Source organism: Mesoplodon densirostris, chromosome 5 (assembly GCF_025265405.1).
Source record: "Mesoplodon densirostris isolate mMesDen1 chromosome 5, mMesDen1 primary haplotype, whole genome shotgun sequence".
Lineage (NCBI taxonomy): Eukaryota > Metazoa > Chordata > Mammalia > Artiodactyla > Ziphiidae > Mesoplodon > Mesoplodon densirostris.
Genome location: NC_082665.1, coordinates 49,042,078 through 49,060,016, shown reverse-complemented (window position 1 = coordinate 49,060,016; position 17,939 = coordinate 49,042,078). Strand labels below are relative to the sequence as shown.

At 38.6% G+C, this 17,939-nt stretch overlaps 1 protein-coding gene and 1 non-coding gene across 3 annotated transcripts in view; one reads left to right on the top strand and one right to left on the bottom strand.

Moving 5' to 3' along the window:
- ABI3BP (ABI family member 3 binding protein) overlaps window positions 1-17,939 on the top strand; it is a 457,010-nt gene that overhangs the window by 176,260 nt on the left and 262,811 nt on the right. The gene's annotated exons all lie outside the window — the stretch shown is intronic.
- Window positions 7,011-7,117, bottom strand: LOC132491506 (U6 spliceosomal RNA). Its single transcript, XR_009532716.1, has one exon. It is a non-coding gene; the product is annotated as a U6 spliceosomal RNA (small nuclear RNA).

Here is a 17,939-nt window from a genome sequence, read left to right as displayed (position 1 = left end):
TTAAAACGTCTATGCATAATAAATGCTGGAGAGGCTATGGAGTAAAGGGAACCCTCTTACACTGTTGGTGGGAACTGATGCAGCCACTGTGGAAAGCAGTATGGAGATTCCTCAAAAAACTAACAGTAGTGTTGCCATATAATCCAGCAATCCCACTCCTGGGCATATACCTAAATAAAACTCTAATTAGAAAAGATACATGCACCCCAATATTCATAACATCACTACTTACAATAGTCAAGACATGGAAAGAACCTAAATGTCCACTGACAGATTATTGGATAAAGAAGATGTGGTATATAAATACAATGTAATACTACTCAGCCATAAAAAAGAACAAAATAATGCCATTTGCAGCAACATGGATAGACCTAGAGGTTATCATACTAAGTGAGGTAAGTCAGACAGAGAAAGGCAGATACCATGTGTTATCACTTATATATGGAACCTAAAATACAACACAAATCAACATATCTACAAAACAGAAACAGACACACAGACAGAGAGAATAGACTTGTGGTTGCCAAGGTGGTGGGGATGGAAGGATTGGGAGTTTGGAATTAGCAGATGCAAACTATTATATCTAGGATGGATAAACAACAAGGACCTACTGTGTACACAGGGTACTATAATCAATATCCTGTGATAAACTATAATGGGAAAGAATATGAAAAAGAATATATACATGTATAACTGAATCACTTTACTGTATAGCAGAAATTAACACAACATTATAAAACAGCTATACGGGTCAAAAAAATTTTTTTAAATAGAGATATTATTCTAATTATCCAGGTTGACCCAATGTAATCACAAAGTTTCTTAAAAATGGAAGAGGGAGGCTGAAGAAAAGTCAGAGAAGGAGATGAGGGAAACAAGGTCAGAGGGATGCTATGTTGTTGACTTTGAAAATGGAAGAAGGGGGCTATGAGCCAAGGAATGCAGGCTTTGGGACCTGGAAAAGGCAAGGAAACAGATTCTGTCCTATAGCCTCCAGAAAGGGGTGCAGCCCTACCAACACCTTGATTTTAGCACCACACCATGACACTTACATCAGACTTCTGAACTCCGGAACTGTAAGATATTAAATTTGTGTTGTTTTTAGCCACTAAGTTTGTGACAAAGGAACATAGTTTAACTCTATTTAGAAATGAAAACTGTTTTCATTTTCTGTGGCTCTAAATAGAGTTAAACTATGTTACTTTATCACTGAGTTTTCCATTTTACATTATTTTCATTTTATCTTCCATTTGTTGATTAATTGAACGGCCATTATGAGGAAGTAAAAGTTCGTATTTTGTTAGAGCCTGAAACCTTGCTTGCCTTGCTTGCCAAGATATTTTTCAGTAGGTGAATGGATAAATAAACTGCTTTATCCAAGCAATGGAATATTATTCAGTGCTAAAAAAGAAATGAACTATCAAGCTACGAAAACTCATGGATGAATCTTAAATTTATATTACTAAGTGAAAAAAACCTATCTGAAGAGGCTACATACTATATGATTCCAACTATATGACATTATGGAAAAGGCAAAACTATAGAAACAGTAAAAAAAAGTCAATGGTTTTTGTAACTCCCACTTTCCGTTTAAGACTGACCAGAATCAAGTACTTATCTTTAGGAAGACTTTCTTGCATCCACCAGGATAGGTAGCAATAGAGGCCCTCACAGGGCTTCTGCATGTTCCTGTGTTCACCACTATCCATAAGACTAAGCATATTATTTAGTAACCACTGGATTGCTTTTCTTCATTCCCTAAAGGTTTTCCTCTAGGGCAAGGAGTGGTCTTTTCTCTGTGGTCCCAAAGAGTATCTGGCATACATTGGGCTCTTCATAAATATTAATCAAATAAATGAAATATATCAGTCTACACAACTTATTGTTAGGGTGATTTCTCCTTTTAATTGCAAAGGATCTATTTTATTTGTAGTTATACTGTAACTGAGGCTTTTTTTAAGACTATTGTTTTTACTGTAGTCTTTTAAGAAATTATATATATATATATATTCTTTTTCATATTATTACAAGGTATTGAGTATAGTTCCCTGTGCTACATAGTAGGTCCTTGTTGTTTACATATTTTATATATATACATATAAGTGATATCATATATGTCTTTGTCTGACTTACTTCACTTATATGATAATCTCTAGGTCCATCCATGGTGCTGCAAATGGCATTATTTCATTCTTTTTTATGGCTGAGTAGTATTCCATTGTACATATGTACCACATCTTCTTCATCCATTCATCTGTCAATGGACATTTAGGTTGCTTCCATGTCTTGTCTATTGTAAATAGCGCTGCTACGAATATTGGGGTGCATGTATCTTTTTGAATTATAGTTTTGTCTGGGTATATGCCCAGGAGTGGGATTGCAGAATTATATGGTAACTCTATTTTTAGAACAGTATGAAATTAAATTTCATACTATTCTCCCCAGTGGCTGCACCAGCTGACATTCCCATCAACAGTGTAGGAAGGTTTCTTTTACTCTGGGAGCAGTCTTAAACAGAGGGAAAAGTCAGAGATTTCCCATGTATCCCCTGCCCCTACACATGCACAGCTTTCTGCATTATCAACATCTCCCACCAGCATGGTACATCTGTTACAGTTGATGAACATACATTGACACATCCTAATCACCAAAGTCTATAGTTTACATTAGGGTTCACTCTTGGTGTTGTACATTTTATGGGTTTAGCCATATGTATAATGACATATATCCATCATTATGGTATCAAACAAAGTGTTTTCACTGCCCTAAAAATCCTCTATGTTCTGCCTATTCACACCTCCACCCCTACCCACAAAACCTGGAAAGCACTGATATTTTTTTACTGTCTCCATAGTTTTCCCTTTTCCAAAATGTCATATAGTTGAAATTACACAGTAGGTAGCCTTTTCAGATTGGTTTCTTTCACTTAGTAATATGCATTTAAAGTTTGTCCTTGTCTTTTTGTAGCTTGATAGCTCATTTCTTTTTTTAAGTACTAAATAATATTTCACTGTTTGGATGTACCACAGTTTATCCTTTCACCTACTTAAATCTTGGTTGCTTCCAAGTTTTGGCAATTATGAATAAAGCTGTGATAAACATCCGTGTACAGGTTTTTGTGTGGTTATAAGTTTTCAACTGCTTTGAGTAATTACCAAGGAGCTTGGTATTTTCCAAGCTCCGAACTATTTTCCAAAGTGGCTGTACATTTTTCATTCCCACCAGCAATGAATGGGAGTTCCTTTTGCTCCATCTTCTTGCCAGAATTTTACGGTGTCAATGTTCTGGATTTTGGCCATTCTGATAGGTATATAGAGGTATCTTGTTGTTTCAGTTTGCATTTCCCTGATGACATGTTATGGCCATCTTTTCACATGCTTATTTGCCATCTGTATATCTTTTTTGGTCAGTGTCTGTTAAGCTCTTTGGCCTATTTTTTAAATCAGATTGTTTTCTTATTGTTGAGTTTTAATATTTCTTTGTATATTTTGGATAGTGTTCCTTTATCAGATGTGTCTTTTGTAAATATTTTTTCCCAGTCTATGACTTGTCTTTTCATTCTCTTGGCAATGTATTTCACAGAGCAGAAGATTTTTAACTTTAATGAAGTCCAGCTTATTAATTCTTCATTTTATGGATCATGCCTTTGGTGTTGTATCTAAAAAGTCACCACTATACCCAAGTCAGCTAGGTTTTCTCCTGTGTTATCTTCTAGTTTTATAGTTTTGTGTTTTGCAGTTTTGTCTTTGATCAATTTTGAATTATTTTTTGAAGGCTGTGTGTCTAGATTCATTTTTTCTTTTTTGCCAGTAGATGACTCTTGTTCCAGCATCATTTGTTGAACAGATTATTTTTTCTTCATTGTATTGCCTTTGCTTGTTTCTCAAAGATCAGCTACTATATTTGTGTGGGTCTATTTCTGGGCTATCCTATTTCATTGATCTACTTGTCTTCCCTGTTGCTAATTCCATAGCGTCTTAATTACTGTAGCTTCATAGTCTTAAAGTTGAGTAACACCACTCCTCCAACCTTGTTTTTCTCCTTCATTATTGTTTTGGCTATTCTGGGCCTTTTACTTCTCCAGTACTACTTAGAACCAGTTTGTCAACATCCATAAAATAATTTGGTGGGATTTTGATGGGGGTTGTATTGAATCTATCAACTTGGGAAGAACTGACATCTTGACAACGTTGAGTTTTCCTATTATAAACAGGAATTTCTCTCCATTTATTTAGTTCTTTGATTTTGTTCATCACAGTTTTGTAGTTTTCCTCATACAGATCTTATACATATTTTGTTAGATTTATACCTAAGCATTTCTATTTTGGTGGAGGTGCTTATGTAAATGGTATTGTGTTTTTTATTTCAAATTCCACTTATTCATTGCTGATGTATAGGAAAGTGGACTTTTATATATTAACTTTATATGCTGCAAACTTGAGTTGCCTATTAGCCCCAGGAATATTTTTGTGATTTTTAAAGTTTTTCTACATAGGTGACCATGGCATCTGTGAACAAAGACAGATGGGTCTGATGCTTCCTTCCCAATATGTATATCTTTTACTTCCTTTTCTTATCTTATTGTATTGATTAGAACTTCTAGTACTATGTTGAAAAGGAATAGTGAGAGGGGACATCTTTATCTTGTACCTGATCTCAATGGGAAAGCTTTGAGTTTCTCACCATTAAGAATGATGTGACGGCTTCCCTGGTGGCGCAGTGGTTGAGAGTCCGCCTGCCAATGCAGGGGACACAGGTTCGTGCCCCAGTCCAGGAGGATCCCACATGCCATGGAGTGGCTGGGCACGTAAGCTGTGGCCACTGAGCCTGGGCGTCCGGAGCCTGTGCTCTGCAGCAGGAGAGGCCACAACAGTGAGAGGCCCGCATACCGCAAAAAAAAAAAAAAAAAAAAGAATGATTTGAGGCTTCCCTGGTGGCACAGTGGTTAAGAATCTGCCTGCCAATGCAGGGGACATGGGTTCGAGCCCTGGTCCAGGAAGATCCCACATGCCACAGAGCAACTAAGCCTGTGCACCACATCTACTGAGCCTGTGCTCTAGAGCCTGTGAGCCACAACTACTGAGCCCACGCACCACAACTACTGAAGCCCGCATGCCTAGAGCCCGTGCTCTGCAGCAAGAGAAGCCACTGCAATGAGAAGCCTGCGCACCGCAGCAGAGTAGCCCCCACTCACCACAACTAGAAAAAGCCCGTGTGCAGCAACAAAGACCCAACACAGCCAAAAATAAATAAATAAAAATAAATGAATTTTAAAAATGATGTGATCAGTGGGTACATTTGTAGATATTCTTTATCAAGTTGAGGAATTTATTCTCTATTCATAATTTACTATGAATTTTATAACATGAATGGTGTTGGATTTTTGTCAAATGCTTTTTCTGCATTTACTGATATACTCGTGATTTTTAAAAGTCCATTGATGTGATGGATTACATTAATTGATTTTCACATGTTGAATCAGCCTTGCATCACTGAGATAAGTCCTACATGGTTATCGTATATAATTCTTTTTATACATTGTTGGATTTGATTTGCCAATATTGTGTTGAGGATTTTGCATCTATGTTCATGAGACAGATTGGCCTGTAGCTTTTTTCTTGTATGTATTTGTCTGGTTTTGGTTTTAAGGTAATGCTGGCATCACAGAATGAGTTATAGAATAAGTTAGGAAGTATTCCTTCTACTTCTATCCTCTGAAAGAGATTGTAGAGAATTGGTTTAATTTCTTTACACAATATTTGTTAAAATTCACCAGTGAACTCATATGGGTGTCATGCTTTCTATTTTGGAAGGCTATTTATGACTGATTCAATTTCATTAATAGATACAGGCCTATTCATATTGTTTATTTCTTCTTATGTGAATTTTGGCAAATCGTGTCTTTCAAGGAAATAGTCCATTTTACCAGGGTTATAAAATTTATGGGCATAGAATTGTTTTATAATATTCCTTGATTATCCTTTTAATGTCCATAGGATTGAGTTATGCTCTTTACCTAAGAATGACAAATCTGGATGACAGAAAAAGACCCTAGATGCTTGGAGTCTGGCTTATGGTGTTCCAGGTCCTAGACTGGTGATACAGCACATCCTGTGCTGGCAAATGAATTGGGTCATCTGGAATGAGAAATTCCAGTCTTCTGTGACTAATTCAGATCCCTATCAGCATCATCTCATGTGACTGGCATTCTTTGACCCAATATAATATCTTCCCTGAGCAGTGGTGCTGGGAATGAGGCATTTCACAAGTCAAAGGCCACCAATCTTCTGTTCGGGCAGTGAGAGCTAATGATACATAGAGTGAGAATTTGCCGCATCTCATCCCATGAACTCTTTATCAGACTCTCTGTTGCTTTCTTCATGTCTTTGTATTTTGAGCCTTATTCCTGGAATTAATGTCAGATGTTTGCCATGAATCATATAATTTCAAGGAAGGCAATTCTCTTTTACTTTGTTTTATTTTTTTTTTTTTCAGCTATATCACAGATTGTGTTGTTTTCTTTTCTCTTTATTTTTTGTGTTAGTTTCTGCTTTATAACAAAATGAATCAGCTATACATATACATATATCCCCATATCTCTTCCTTCTTGCATCTCCCTCCCTCCCACCATCCCTATTCCCACCCCTCTAGGTGGTCACAAAGCACTGACCTGATCTCCCTGTGCTATGCAGCTGCTTCCCACTAGCTATCGATTTTACATTTGGTAGTGTATATATGTCCTTGTTACTCTCTCACTTTGTCCCAGCTTACCCATCCCCCTCCCCATTTCCTCAAGTCCATTCTCTAGTAGGTCTGCGTCTTTATTCCTGTCCTACCCCTAGGTTCTTCAGAACCTTTTTTTTTCTTTTTAGATTCCATATGTATGTTAGCATATGGTATTTGTTTTTCTCTTTCTGACTTACTTCACTCTGTATGACAGACTCTATGTCCATCCACCTCACTACGAATAACTCAATTTCGTTTCTTTTTATGGCTGAATAATATTCCATAAAAATATGGAATGCTTCACGAATTTGCATGTCATCCTTCCGCAGGGGCCATGCTAATCTTCTCTGTATCATTCCAATTTTAGTATATGTGCTGCTGAAGCAAGCACCCCTTTCACTTTAGCAAGAAGTGGAGGAGAATATTATGTTCTCAGCATTTGTCTGGGATAGTAATTGAGAAGAAATTCCCTGAAGGATTCTAGTCTCTTCTTCCACTAGGCCTGAGATCCTGCTTGGTGATGAGTGGGTAGCCTGTGGCCTCAGAGAAACTGATTTCGCCATGTCAAATGGGATCATGAAAAGCTGAACCTTAGAAGGTTTGTCCTGGTCCACAGAAGGCCTGGAATTGGAAATAACTTAGGGATGCATCGGTGATTCCTTGCTGTTCTTTTAAGTTCTGTGTTGAGGCTAGAGGAAGAATAAGAAACTAAAAACAGGCTACAAGGAATGGATAGTTAGATGAATGGATGGATTTAAAAGAGAAGGGGATGTGAACATAGGTTCTCTGTAGATTATAATGTCCCTAAGGATTATCCTAGGCCTGGATTCCACTCAAGTCCTTAGGATGATCCCAGTTTCAACCTCCTGCATACCTTTCTATCTTCTTCCCACTTCTCTTAAAAACCCAGTCTTCTTGTTTTCCATCTTCCATGAAGTCCTGAATGTCTTCATGAACTCTAAGGTATAATAGCTCTTAATATACTATCTCACAGTGTTACTGTTCTAAGGGATCTTTGCATTATTATTTTTTTCTTTTTTTTTTTTTGCGGCACGTGGGCCTCTCACTGTTGTGGCCTCTCCCGTTGCGGAGCACAGGCTCCAGATGCACAGGCCCAGCGGCCACGGCTCACGGGCCCAGCCGCTCCGCGGCATGTGGGATCCTCCCAGACCGGGGCACGAACCCATTTCCCCTGCATCGGCAGGCGGACTCTCAACCACTGCGCCACCAGGGAAGCCCCTGCATTATTTTTTATCAACCAAAAGAATTCTCTAAAATATAGTTTAAGATAGTGAATCAGAGAAGAAATTTTGTGCTTTAAGCCCTCTGGAGGTTATGATACACACTAAAGTTTGTAAACCACTGAGCTACACCATTGACTTGGGCAAGTCTCTTAAGTTGTTTGAGTTATGCTTTCTCTATTTCAAATTTTTACATGGTTGTTAATGAGGATAAGACTATGAAAATGTATGGTTTGGGAAATAATTAAAAAGTTGAGTGTTGGGCCTCCCTGGTGGCGCAAGTGGTTGAGAGTCCGCCTGCCGATGCAGGGGATACGGGTTCGTGCCCCGGTCTGGGAGGATCCCATATGCCGCGGAGCGGCTGGGCCCGTGAGCCATGGCCGCTGAGCCTGCGCGTCCGGAGCCTGTGCTCCGCAACGGGGGAGGCCACAACAGTGAGAGGCCCGCATACCGAAAAAAAAAAAAAAAAAAAAAAGTTGAGTGTTCCCAGGGGAAGGCTAGAGGAATAACACGATCATTTGGATTTTTTTTTTTTTTTTCTGATTGGGTTTTGCAAGTGGTGATGAGAGGGAGACCAACTATTCTACAAAAAACTAGGTGGGAAAGTTTTAGAAAAAATGTTGAACATTCAGAAAACAACTGCTGTTTACCAAAATCACCATCACTGTCATCACTATCAACATCACCTTCATCTGCATCATTATCATTATCTTCATTCTAATTAGACAGCTGCTAAGTTGCACTTTCATGGTCCCATTCTGGCCAACATTTTCCTGTTAGTTTCTGACTTAAATTACAACAGAAATCCTATGTATATAGTATTCCATTCAACAATATCAGAATATTTTTTCAAGGGCACAAAGATAGACCATATTCTAGGCCATAAAATAATTTTCAATACATGTAAAAGGATTTAAGTCATTTAAAGTACTTTTCTCAACCACAATGGAATTAAATTATAATTAATGGCAGAAAGAACCCTGGAAAATCCCCCAGATATTGGAAACAGTCTTCTAAATAAACCATGAGCAAAGGAGAAACCAAAAAAGGAATTAGAAATATTTTTAATTGAATGAAAGTGGAAATACAAAATGTCTAAATTTTGGTTGAGCAGAAGAAAGAGAAGATAAAAATTAGTATCATGAATGAAAGAAGCAAAATTATTACAGATTCTACAGATTTTAAAAGGATAATAAGAGAATATTATAAACAACTTTATGTTAACACATTTGATTACTTAAATAAATGTCAAATTTCTCAAAAGACCACAGTAGCAAACTTATTCAAGAAGAAATAGATAATCTGAATATCCATGTATCTATCTATTAAGGACATTGAATTTTTATTTTCATTTTCTTTATTTATTTTGTTTGGTAAGTTCATGAGTAATTTTTTTGTTCATATTTTTCTCAACTTTTCATTACAAGGGCATGCACAAACTTAATAAACAATAAATTCTCAAAACAGAGGTTAATATTTCAAACATACACATATTTTAAATATCATGTATCCATCATCTAGCTTCATTACCAATATTTTGCCAATCTTCATTCAACTACAGATATTCCACTTTATTTTCTGAAGTTTTTTTTACATTTAAATTTAAAATTTTTTTAAATTTTATTGAAATATAGTTGATTTATGATGTTGTGTTAGTTTCAGGTGTACAGCAAAGTGATTCAGTTTTATATATATATATATAATGTATATTCTATATATATATATACATGTATTCTTTTTTATATTCTCTTCCATTATAGATAATTACAAGATTCAGTATAATTACCTATGCTATACAGTAGGTCTTTGTTTGTTGTTTATTTTATATATAGTAGTGTGTATATTTTAACACCAAACTCCTAATTTATCCCTCCCCCCACCCCTGCTTTGGTAACCATAAGTTTGTTTTCTATGTCTGTGAGTCTATTTCTGTTTTGTAAATAAGTTCATTTGTATCATTATTTTATATTCCACATATAAGTGATGTCATATGGTATTTGTCTTTCTCCATCTGGCTTACTTCACTCAATATGATAATCTCTAGGTCCATGCATGTTGCTGTAAATGGCATTATTTCATTCTTTTTTATGGCTGAGTAATATTCCATCACATACACACACACACACACACACACGCACATATGCACATACCACATCTTCTTTATCCAGTCATCTGTCAATGGACACTTAGGCAGCTTCCATGTCTTGGCTATTATAAATAGTACTTCTATGAGCATCAGGGTTCTTGTACCTTTCGAATTCTGTTTTTCTTCAGATATGTGCCCAGCAGTGGGATTGTAACTCTGTTTTTAGTTTTTTAAGGACCCCCATACTGTTCTCCATAGTGGCTGTACCAATTTACATTCCCACCAACAGTGTAGGAGAGTTCCCTTTTCTCCACACCCTCTCCAGCACTTATTATTTGTAGACTTTTTGATGTTGGCCATTCTGATCAGTGTGAGGTGATATCTCATTGTAGTTTTTTTTTTTTTTTTTTTTTTTCTTTTTTTTTTGCGGTATGCGGGCCTCTCACTGTTGTGGCCTCTCCCGTTGCGGAGCACAGGCTCCGGATGCGCAGGCCCAGCGGCCATGGCTCACGGGCCCAGCCGCTCCGCGGCATATGGGATCCTCCCAGACCGGGGCACGAACCCGTATCCCCTGCATCGGCAGGCGGACTCTCAACCACTGCGCCACCAGGGAGGCCCTCATTGTAGTTTTGATTTTCACCTTTCTAATAGTGATGTTGAGCTTCTTTTCATGTACCTTTTGCCCATCTGTATATCTTCTTTGGAGAAACATCTTTTTAGATCTTCTGCCCATTTTTGATTGGGTTGTTTGATTTTTTATATTGAGCTGTATGAGCTACTTCTATATTTTGGATATTAACCCCTTGTCAGTCGCATCATTTGCAAATATTTTCTCCCATTCTGTAGGTTGTCTTTTTGTTTTGTTTATGGTTCCCTTTGCTGTGCAAAAGCTTTTAAGTTTAATTTGGCTCCATTTGTTTATTTTGTTTTTATTTCCATTGCTCTAGGAGCCAGATCCAAAAAGATATTGCTGTCGTCTGTGTCAAAGAGTGTTCTGCCTATGTTCTCTGCTGGGAGTTTTATAGTATCTGGTGTTACATTTAAGTCTTCAAACCATTTTGAGTTTATTTTTGTTTATGGTGTTAGAGAATGTTCTAATTTCATTCTTTTATATGTAGCTGTCCAGTTTTCCCAGCACCACTTACTGAAGAGACTGTCTTTTCTCCATTGTATATCCTTGTCACCTTTCTCATAGATTAGTTGACCATAGGTGCATGGGTTTATCTCTGGGCTTTCTATCCTGTTCCATTGATCTATAGTTCTGTTTTTGTGCCAGTACCATACTGTTTTGATTACTGTAGCTTTGTAGTATAGTCTGAAGTCAGGGAACCTGATTCTTCCAGCTCTGTTTTTCTTTCTCAAGATTTCTTTGTCTATGGGTGTTTCCATACAAATTTTAAAATTATTTGCTCTACATCTGTGAAAAATGGCATTAGTAATTTGATAGGAATTACATTGACTCTGTAGATCGCCTTGGGTAGTATAGTCATTTTGACAATATTAATTCTTCCAATCCAAGAACACCGTGTGTCTTTCCACCATTTATTTGGTCATCTTTTATTTTTTTCATCAGTGTAAAGACATTGAATTTTTAGAAAAACAAACAAAACAAAACAAAAAACCCAAAACCCAAAACCTTCCCACAGACAAAACTCCAGACGCAGATGGCTTCACAGGCAAATTAATGCTACTCAATTTTAAGACAAGAATTTTAACACATTCAATAAAATGTGTTATTGGCATTAAGATAGGATGAATGGAGTAATGGAACAGAATAAACATTCCAGAATAAACCTGTATATATTCGAACAGTTGATTTTTTTTTTTTTCTGTACACGTGCCTCTCACTGTTGTGGCTTCTCCCGTGGCAGAACACAGGCTCCGGACGTGCAGGCTCAGTGGCCATGGCTCACGGGCCCAGCCGCTCCACGTCATGTGGGATCTTCCCAGACCGGGGAACGATCCCGTGTCCCCTGCATCAGCAGACGGACTCTCAACCACTGCGCCACCAGGGAAGCCCTGTTTTTTTTTTTTTTTTTTTTTTTTTTTTTTTTTTCTTTTTGTGGTATGCGGGCCTCTCACTGTTGTGGCCTCCCCCGTTGCGGAGCACAGGCTCCGGACGCGCAGGCTCCGGACGCGCAGGCCCAGCGGCCACGGCTCACGGGCCCAGCCGCTCCGCGGCACATGGGATCCTCCCAGACCGGGGCACGAACCCGTATCCCCTGCATCGGCAGGCGGACTCCCAACCACTGCGCCACCAGGGAGGCCCCCCTGTTTGTTTTTTATTACAGACTATTTCACTTAGTAATTGGTCCATTCAGATTATCTGTTTCTTCTTGACTCAGTTTTGGCAGGCTGTATGATTCTAGAAATTTGTCCATTTCTTCTAGGTTGTCCAATTTATTGGCATATAACTATTCTTAGTATTCCCTTATGATTTTTTTTTGTATTTCTGTGGTATTAGTTGTTATTTCTCCTCTTTCATTTCTTATTTTGTTTGTTTGAGTCCTCTCTTTTCTTTTTGGTGAGCCTGAGTAGAGGTTTGTTGATTTTTTATCTTTTCAAAAAAACCAGCTCTTGGTTTTATTGATCTTTCCTATTGTTTTTTAATCTCTATTTTATTTATTTCCTCTCTGGTAGTTATTATTTCCTTCCTTTTGCTGACTTTGTGTTCTGTTCATTCTTCCTTTTTGTAATTCTTTTAGGTAGTAGTTTAGGTTGTTTATTTGAGATTTTTCTTCTTTCTTGAGGAAGGTCTGAATTTCCCTCTTAGAACTGCTTCTGCTGCATCTCATAGATTTTTTTAAGGTTTTGTTTTCATTTTCATTTGTCTCGAGGTAGTTTCTGATTTCTGTTTTTTCTTTTAATTTTAAAAATGTTTACTATTTTATTTATTTATTTATTTATTGGCTGCATTGTGTCTTCATTGCTGTGCCTGGGCTTTCTCTAGTTGCAGTGAGCGGGGCCTACTCTTCATTGTGGTGCACAGGCTTCTCATTGCAGTGGCTTCTCTTGTTGTGGAGCACGGGCTCTAGGTGCATGGGCTTCAGTAGCAGCACATGGGTTCAGCAGTTGCAGCATGCGGTCCCCAGAGTGCGCGGGCTTTAGTAGTTGTGGCGTGTGGGCTCTAGGGTGCATGAGCTTCAGTAGTTGTGGCTCCTGGGCTCTAGAGCTCAGGCTCAGTAGTTGTGGTGCATGGGCTTAGTTGCTCCATGGCATGTGGGACCTTCCCAGATCAGGGATTGAACCCTTGTCCCCAGCATTGGCAGGTGGATTCTTAACCACTGTGCCACCAGGGAAATCCCTGATTTCTGTTTTTATTTCATTGTTGACCCATTGGTTTTTTAGTAGCATGTTGTTTAGTCTCCATGTGTTTGTTCTTTTCTCATTTTTCTTTCTGTGGTTGATTTCCAGTTTCATATTGTTGTTGTCAGAAAAGATGCTTAAAATAATTTCTGTTCTCTTAAATTTGTTGATAGTTGTTTTGTGACCTAGTATGTGGTCTATCCTAGAGAACCTTCCATATGTGCTTTAATGGAATGTGTATTCTAGTTTTTTTGGATGTAGTGTCCTGTCAATATCAATTAAGTCCAACTGGTCTGATGTGTCATTTAGGACCTCCATTGCCTTGTTGATTTTCTGTCTGGAAAAATCTGTCCATTGATGTCAGTGGGTATTAAAGTCTCCTACTATTACTGTATTATTGTCATTTTCTCCCTTTAAGTCTGTTAGTATTTGCTTTATATATTTAGGTGCTCCTATATTGGGTGCATATATGTTAATGAGTGTAATATCCTCTTCTTGTATTGATCCCTTTATCATTATATAATGCCCTTCTTAGTTTTTATTTATGGGCTTTGCTTTAAAGTCTATTTTGTCTGATATGAGTATTGCTACCCCAGCTTTCTTGTCATTTCCATTTGTATGAAATATTTCTTTCCACCCCCTCATCTTCTGTTTGTGTGTGTGTTTTGCCCTGAAGTGAGTCTCTTGTAGGCAGCATCTTGTACGTTCTTGTTTTTTTATCCAAACTCCCACTCTATGTGTTTTGATCAGAGCATTTTTTCCATTGACACAAAGTAATTATTGATAGGTATGTACTTATTGCCATTTTAATCCTTGTTTTCCAGTTGTCTTTGTCATTATTCTTTGTTCATTTCTTCTTCTTTTTGTTTTTCCTCTTGTGGTTTGATGATTTTCTTCTGTAGTATATTTGTAGTATATTCCTTTCTTTTTGTTTTTTGTGAACCTATTGTATATTTTTGATTTGTGGTTACCACGGAGTTCAAGTATGTTGATCCTTAACTGCATCTACTTGCTTTAAACTGGTCATTCAAGTTCAAACACATTCTAAAAGATCTACATTTTTCTACTCCACTACCCTATATTTTGTGATTTTGATGTCCTATTTTACATCCTCATGCTTATCCTTTTACTTTTACTGTTAATTATAGTTATAATCACTTTTATAACTTTTGATTATTTTTAAATCTATGTACATGCTTATTTAAGTGATTTTCAATCCTTTTATATATTTGCCTTTCCTATTGTGATTTTCCCTTTCCTATAGATTCTTTCTTCTCTTCTATTTAGAGAAGACCCTTCAGTAATTCTTTTAGGTTAGATTTACTATTGCTGAATTCTTTAGTTTTTGCTTGTCTGAGAAATTCTTTATCTCTCCTTCTATTCTAAATGATAATCTTGCTGGGTAGAATATCCTAGGTTGTAGGTTTTTCCCTTTTAGCACCTTGAATATATCATGCCATTCCCTTCTCGCTTGCAAAGTTTCTGCAGAGAAACCAGCTAATAGCTTTATGAGGGTTCCCTTGTAACTGACTCTTTGTGTTTCTCTTGCTGCCTTCAGAATCCTCTCTTTAACTTTTGCCATTTTAATTATATGTTTTAGTGTGGGTCTGTTTGGGATTATTCTGTTTGGGTCCCACTGTGCTTCATGTACCTGATATCTGTTTCCTTCTTTAAGTTTGGTAAGTTTTTGGCCATAATTTCTTCAAATACATTTTTGATCTCCTCTTTCTCTTCTTCTGGAACCCATATTATACGTAGGTTGGCACATTTTATATTATCCCATATGTCTTATATGTTGCTCATTTTTTTTCATTTGTCTTTCTGTTTGCTGTTCTGCTTATGTGATTTCCATTATTCTCTCTTCTAGATCACTTATTCATTCTTCCGTGTCATTTAGTCTGCTGTTCATTGCTTCTAGATTGGTTTTTATCTCAGCAATTGAATTGTCTATTTTGATTGGTTTATTTTTATAGTTTCTAGTTCCTTGTTACTGTGATCTGAATTTCTATCAATAATCTTTATTAATTTAGTTAACATTTTCATTACATCCTTTTTGAACTTGGGGTCTAGTAGGCTGGTGAGCTCTCTTTCATTATCTGTTCTTTCAGGGATTTCTCTTGTTCTTTTAATTGGGAGTGATTCCTCTGACTTTTCATTTTACTTAACTTTCTCTGTCTCTCTGAATTTAGGAGAAACAGTTATGTACTGTGGTCTTGAAGTGGTATTTTTATGTGGGAGCATCCCTGTGTAGACTGCGTGTGTCCAATGTCTTTGGTGTGAGGGCTGGTTTTGGTATGGACACCAGTCACATCTTTCCTCAAGGTGTGCTTCTCAGTGTCCCCCTCATAAGGGGTATGGTTGGTGTTGTAGTATCTGGAACCTGTGCTGGATGTGAGGTAGGTCTTCCTGGCTGTCACCATCCTGTCAGGGGTGGGGTCTGCTTCCCAGTTGTTGGAGGAGAAGCCCTGAGGGTTGGGCTTGATCAGGCTCTGTTGCCTTTGGGTGTGTGTCTTGCCTTGAAGGAGGTGATTGCTGAAACAAGTGAGGCCCTTGCAGTCACAGCAAACTATGTGCCACCTGTGCAGGTGTTCATGGTTTTGCTCAGAAGCAGCCCACATTTGCTTCCCTTTCTCTGTTGTGTTCGTCCAAGATCTAGTTCAAGGCTGTAGTGGGGACTAGGCTTGGGCTGGGGGTCAGGGCATTGTGGCTGCAGGAAATCAGGTGGCTGCTCTCTTTCCTGAGATCTGGGCTGCCTCTGTGGCAGATTTATCCCAGGACCTGTCTGCCCCAGATCTAGCCCAAAGCTGCAGTGTAGAGTTGGTGGAGCTGGGGTGCTCTCACTGGGAGATGAACTGCTGCATACATGCTGACAGTGGCTGTCACTCCTCCACCTAGACCACACCCCAGGCCCTCTGGGCTCTCTGTGTAGCTAGGTGAGTCCTCTCCCAGGGCCTGTCTGCTCAGTAATCAGTGCTTAGCCACCGTATGCTCCTGTGATGCTGCCAGTGTATGCACTGACAGTGTACTCACTGACACTGGCCTCTATGGCTCTGCCCAGATCACACCCCAGGCACCCCTGTCTGTCTCTGCACAGTTACACTGAGTCCCTGCCCAGATCTCATGCCAGGCTGTGGCATGCAGTGATTGGGGCCAGTATGTTTGTCCCTTTGGATTGGGAAGTGTGGCGAGGCCTCTGTCCTGATTGTCAGCAAAACAGTACACACACACTCCTTGAGACTAGAGTCTAGGCTTCTCCAGTCCTTTTATCTTTCTCAGTGGATTTCCCAGCAGGTAAGTGGGCCTGTTTCCTCCATGCAGGACCCCAGGACAGGGATTCCTAGATTCAGCCTAGGCCTACTTGCTCCCTAGGGAGAGGGTCCACCCTTATGGCCCTTCCCAGGGATGCAGATCCCAACCCAGTGCCTTTTTCTCTGTCCTACCTGGTTATGTGGAGATCCTTCTTGCAGCTTTGGTTGTATAGGAGTCTTTCTGCCAATTTCCAGTTAGTTTTCCATGAGAATTGTTCCACATGTCGATGTATTTTTGATGCGTTGTGAGGGGAGTTGAGCTCCGCGTCCTCGCACTCCACCTCCTTGGTCCCCCTCTTCAGGGTGTATTTTTCTAATTGGACTTAGAATGTGTCCTTCCCTTTGGAATACTGTTCTATACTTTATTTCAGTGGTAGCTATGGCCCAAAGGACCCACAAATGCATATCCTGGGGGGAGATATGGCCTCACATTGTCTTCAGAGGGGTCCTTTTTTTCCATTTCCTTATTTCTGTTCATCCTCTCATAGAGACATTATTCCACAATGTAATTCTCAACCTCAGTTTTGCAATATCTTTAAAGAATTTAATTAACTCTGCTTGTAACCTGGTTGTCACACCTAAAAACAATGTAACAAAGTTGGGAAGTGTCCAGAGAAGTAGCACTTCCATTAAACAATAAATTAAAAAGATCTAGACTCTGTTGTTTAGGAGGCCATGATCATGGCTGTCTCATCCCAGGCTTTAGTACACATCAGGCCTCTCATATACCACATGCAATGAAGTATAAAAGTCAGCCTGCTGGCACAATTCCTCTCTAGGGTATGTTCCCAGGATCACCATGCTACTTGCCCTACCTTCTGCTGCCTCCTTATGTTTCTCATGCTCTTGAACTCCCTGATGCTGTACTCTACTTTAGGGACCCTCCTCTGGCACATCCTCCTTTTCAGAGTCCCTTCTCTGGTTTACTAATTTGTATTCCCCACTCAGCACTTGACTCCCTCAATTTTTATAGCATCTAAATCCTAGGTGGGAGATATTTCCTTCACCTGCACAAGCTCAGCTCAGTACTCAGCACTTCCACAAAGAAAGCAGAATTCAGACAAAATAAGGAAGGCAAACTTCAGAGCTCAGAGATGTACAACTTAGGTCTTAAAGAGGCCTGTTTCCAGCTTAGTAAAAAGAAAAAATTCTTTACAGTTTTTTATAAATACAAGTTGCTAATTCCTTCAAAGCTATGAAGCCAAATATCTAGTCGAGCTTTAGACAGACTGAAGAATGATCTGCAAACATCACTTAGGCATTTAAAGGGCT